The sequence below is a fragment of the Pungitius pungitius genome, chromosome 4, assembly GCF_949316345.1.
Source record: "Pungitius pungitius chromosome 4, fPunPun2.1, whole genome shotgun sequence".
NCBI lineage: Eukaryota > Metazoa > Chordata > Actinopteri > Perciformes > Gasterosteidae > Pungitius > Pungitius pungitius.
In genome coordinates, this window is record NC_084903.1 from 5,286,229 (window position 1) to 5,291,228 (window position 5,000).

Below are 5,000 nucleotides of genomic sequence, written 5' to 3' on the forward strand. Positions count from 1 at the left end.
TCGGGCTCGTCCGGGATTTGAACCCGGGACCTCTCGCACCCAAAGCGAGAATCATACCCCTAGACCAACGAGCCGACAAATGGCTGAACAATTGATGTCAACGTGACAAGATCTCTTGTAACTGGGCAAGAGAATTTAAGCAGCGTATCTCTAGACTTGGTCAGCAAAATGCCTGTTTTTTCCTACTGAGTTGTTGTGCTTGGTTGTTTTTTAAACAGTTTCAATACTCAAGAACATAGATGAACTAAATTGGATTTTTACAATTTTGTTAACATTTACTTATTTTGCTCAAATAATGACAGACAATGCAACCATAAAGATCTTCCGGGCTCGTCCGGGATTTGAACCCGGGACGTCTCGCACCCTAAGCGAGAATGATACCCCTAGACCAACGAGCCGACAAATGGCTGAACAATCGATGTCAACGTGACAAGATCCCTTGTAACTGGGCAAGAGAATTTAAGCAGCGTATCTCTAGACTTGGTCAGCAAAATGCCTGTTTTTTCCTACTGAGTTGTTGTGCTTGGTTGTTTTTTAAACAGTTTCAATACTCAAGAACAGCGGTTCCCAAACTTTTATTCCTGCGCACCCCTTCCATGTCCCAAACGGGTTGTCGCACCCCCAATTCACACTTCAAAAAAAAAACGCAACAAAACTTGTTGACGCTCATATGAATACTCACGTTTAAACGTGCGCAAATAACCAACAATGGCAGTACATTGAATTAAACTGCATGAATTACAACGACAACGAAATAGATAAAATAAATAAAAACGAGGATCAACCGGAAGCTTTTCAAGTGCGACAATAAAATGAGCCTACACACGATCCACAACATAATCAAGTAACAAAGAGCTGCTCAAACATAAAATGAATTAAAAGACGATAAACGAGGATCCATCTTGAACATTTCCAGTCTAGCGCAAAAGTCGCTCAGCCTGCAGCAAGAGAGAGAGAAGAGAGAGAGAGAGAGAGAGAGAGAGAGAGAGAGAGAGAGAGAGAGGGAGAGGGGGGAGACGGGGAGGAGGATGTGTTAGTATTCCCAATAGGACTATATGTGTAGCAATAATATCAAATACTTACCCATATTAATGCGACGGGTGGGCTTGCATCTTGGCACAAAGCTCTTCAAAGTTTGGCGCAATGGAAGACAGTTTAAGCCTCAATTCCTTCTCAACAGCATCCAGTCTTTGCCGATGTTTAGTTTTAACTGCTGCCATAGCAGAGAAACCAGCCTCGCAGAGATAAGTTGTGGCGAAGGGCATCAAAACTCTCAAGGCTTGCTTTGCCAAGGCTGTGTATGATGTCATTGACTCTGCCCAAAAATCCACAAGCGGCTTTCGTTTGAACTGTAGCTGCAGTGCTCCATCAGATGACAGCTCGATCAGCTGCTCCTGCTCGTGAAATGACAGCTGTGGGACGGGCAGGGAAACTTCAAATGGATTGCGAATCCAAGCGCCAGATGTGTCCATAGGTGGAAAGTGTTTCCGTAGCTGCTCGGCGAGTTGGTTGAGGTGTTCAATAATCAGACTTTTTACATGCTCACCCAGGTGCAGGTCATTTTCCCCCAAGAACTCGTGAAGCGTAGGGAAACACAGGTGTGTGTTCCCACTCACACAACTCTCCCAGAACCGTAGCTTCTTTATCATGGCCTCAATCCTGTCTTGTGTGTTGAACACAGTTACGGTAACTCCCTGAAGACTTAGATTAAGTTCATTCAGAGCTGAGAAGATGTCCGCAAGATAGGCGAGCCTTTTCAGAAAATCTTCGTCATGCAAACTGGAGGCCAAATGAAACGGATTCTCCGCAAAAAACTGCTGCAATTCGTGCCGGAGTTCAAAGAGCCTTGTCAGCACTTTGCCGCGGGACAGCCAACGCACCTCTGTGTGCAGCAGCAGTGATTTGTGTTCGCTGCCCATCTCATTGCACAACAGCGTGAATATTCGTGAATTTAGCGGACGCGCTTTAATGAAGTTCACCAGTTTGACTGCATCGTTCAGCGCTGCAAGTAGATCATCTGGCATGTGTTTGGCTGCGAAGGGCCTCTCTATGAATACTGCAGTGTAACCAGCTGATGGATGGGCAGACTCTCCTAATATGAGCTATTAGCCCCGTGTGTTTCCCCGTCATTGATTTTGCCCCGTCTGTGCAAATTCCCACACAGCGCTCCCAGTTGATGCCATTGGTCCTCATAAAATCGTCAATTAAATTGAAGATTTCCTGTCCTGTTGTTCGGGTAGCAAGGGGCCGACAAAACAAAAAATCTTTTTGTACCGATCCTTCAAAAAGGTAACGGACATAAAGAAGAAGATTGGCCAGATTTGCAACATCTGTAGACTCGTCTACTTGCAGAGAGTAAAACTCACTTTTCTTCACACGGCTGAGTAGTACAGCCAGGATGTCTTCAGACATGGCATCAATGCGGCGCGAAACAGTATTATTGGACACAGGAATCATGTCCAACTTTTTTGCCTCTTTCTCTCCAATCATACACTGCACCATTTCTTTGGCCGCTGGCAAACACAGGTCTTCGGCAATGGTGTGCGGCAGCCCCTTTCTCCCTACTCTGTAACTGAGCAGATATGAAGCCCGTAATGCGTCTTTCGTAGACCCAATGCATGAATGAAATAGCATTTTTTTTTGGCTTTTCTGCAACTCCTCCAATTTTTCTTTGAAAAATGTAAGGGGCTTTTGAGTTAAATGGCCATGTTTCGTGTGCATGTGACGACGGAGATAAGATGGCTTCAGACAGCTGTTCGCTAAAACTTCACTGCACAACACGCACTGAGGCTTCGGACAATCTGTATCACCGATCCAAGTGAAGCCCAGACCCAGATAATTGTCGTCATATTTTCTTCTTTTTTTCCCCGTCTGTTCACCCTCAACACTTCTTTTTTGGCATCTCCTACCCTCCTCTTCGGTTTCCTCCCGTGCATCTTCTGACTCCCGCTCATTTTCTGTCTCTATTCTCTCCGTCTCTGTTACCTTCAACTCCTCACTCTCTCTTGGTCCCTCTCCTCCTTCGTGACTAACAACATTATCATAAGCCGCCCCACTTGACAGTTTCCCTGATTTCAGCCAGTTAAGCATATTTATATAATCAATCAAACGAGTTGGCACGCATATAGCCTAGCGGCTGCAAGGCATACACATGCGTAGAAGAAGACAGCAGCTGTCTTCTTCTACGCATGTTCTTCTTTTAATATAATAAATTATAGTTTTTATATTTAAAATAAAAGCGATTACAAAGGGAATGTTTACTGTTCATGCTTTTTTATTGAATGGAAAAATCCTATTATATATGTCAATGGAAAAATCCCACTTAAAAAAACTGACCGCCATTACATTTTTCCTCCCGCGCACCCCCTGGTCGCAGCTCGCGCACCCCAGGGGTGCGCGCACCACACTTTGGGAATCCCTGCTCAAGAACATAGATGAACTAAATTGGATTTTAACAATTTTGTTAACATTCACTTATTTTGCTCGAATAATGACAGACAATGCAACCATCAAGATCTTCCGGGCTCGTCCGGGATTTGAACCCAGGACCTCTCGCACCCAAAGCGAGAATCATACCCCTAGACCAACGAGCCGACAAATCGCTGAACCATTGATGTCAACGTGACAAGATCCCTTGTAACTGGGCAAGAGAATTTAAGCAGCGTATCTCTAGACTTGGTCAGCCAAATGCCTGTTTTTTCCTACTGAGTTGTTGTGCTTGGTTGTTTTTTAAACAGTTTCAAAAATCAAGAACATAGATGAACTAAATTGGGTTGGTACAATTTTGTTAACAATCACTTTTTTTCTCCAACAATAACAGAAAAAGCAACCATGAAGTTCTTTCGGGCTCGTCCGGGATTTGAACCCGGGACCTCTCGCACCCAAAGCGAGAATCATACCCCTAGACCAACGAGCCGACAAATGGCTGAACAATTGATGTCAATGTGACAAGATCTCTTGTAACTGGGCAAGAGAATTTAAGCAGCGTATCTCTAGACTTGGTCAGCAAAATGCCTGTTTTTTCCTACTGAGTTGTTGTGCTTGGTTGTTTTTTAAACAGTTTCAATACTCAAGAACATAGATGAACTAAATTGGATTTTTACAATTTTTTTAACATTTACTTATTTTGCTCAAATAATGACAGACAATGCAACCATCAAGTTCTTCCGGGCTCGTCCGGGATTTGAACCCGGGACCTCTCGCACCCAAAGCGAGAATCATACCCCTAGACCAACGAGCCGACAAATGGCTGAACGATTGATGTCAACGTGACAAGATCCCTTGTAACTGGGCAAGAGAATTTAAGCAGCGTATCTCTAGACTTGGTCAGCAAAATGCCTGTTTTTTCCTACTGAGTTGTTGTGCTTGGTTGTTTTTTAAACAGTTTCAATACTCAAGAACATAGATGAACTAAATTGGGTTGGTACAATTTTGTTAACAATCACTTATTTTTCTCCAACAATAACAGAAAAAGCAACCATGAAGTTCTTTCGGGCTCGTCCAGGATTTGAACCCGGGACCTCTCGCACCCTAAGCGAGAATCATACCCCTAGACCAACGAGCCGACAAATGGCTGAACAATCGATGTCAACGTGACAAGATCCCTTGTAACTGGGCAAGAGAATTTAAGCAGCGTATCTCTAGACTTGGTCAGCAAAATGCCTGTTTTTTCCTACTGAGTTGTTGTGCTTGGTTGTTTTTTAAACAGTTTCAATACTCAAGAACATAGATGAACTAAATTGGGTTGGTACAATTTTGTTAACAATCACTTATTTTTCTCCAACAATAACAGAAAAAGCAACCATGAAGTTCTTTCGGGCTCGTCCAGGATTTGAACCCAGGACCTCTCGCACCCAAAGCGAGAATCATACCCCTAGACCAACGAGCCGACAAATCGCTGAACGATTGATGTCAACGTGACAAGATCCCTTGTAACTGGGCAAGAGAATTTAAGCAGCGTATCTCTAGACTTGGTCAGCAAAATGCCTGTTTTTTCCTAC

At 43.8% G+C, this 5,000-nt stretch overlaps 4 non-coding genes and 1 pseudogene across 4 annotated transcripts; all 5 read right to left on the reverse strand.

Moving 5' to 3' along the window:
• Positions 1–2: 2 nt before the first annotated feature.
• Positions 3–74, reverse strand: trnap-ugg (transfer RNA proline (anticodon UGG)). The gene has a single exon. It is a non-coding gene; the product is annotated as a tRNA-Pro (tRNA).
• A 1,014-nt stretch (positions 75–1,088) lies between these two features.
• LOC134127331 (zinc finger BED domain-containing protein 5-like) lies at positions 1,089–2,796 on the reverse strand (annotated as a pseudogene).
• A 1,048-nt stretch (positions 2,797–3,844) lies between these two features.
• trnap-ugg (transfer RNA proline (anticodon UGG)) lies at positions 3,845–3,916 on the reverse strand. Its single transcript has one exon. It is a non-coding gene; the product is annotated as a tRNA-Pro (tRNA).
• Positions 3,917–4,168: 252 nt separating this feature from the next.
• On the reverse strand, positions 4,169–4,240 carry trnap-ugg (transfer RNA proline (anticodon UGG)). The gene has a single exon. It is a non-coding gene; the product is annotated as a tRNA-Pro (tRNA).
• Positions 4,241–4,492: 252 nt separating this feature from the next.
• On the reverse strand, positions 4,493–4,564 carry trnap-agg (transfer RNA proline (anticodon AGG)). Its single transcript has one exon. It is a non-coding gene; the product is annotated as a tRNA-Pro (tRNA).
• Between the last annotated feature and the right edge of the window lie 436 nt (positions 4,565–5,000).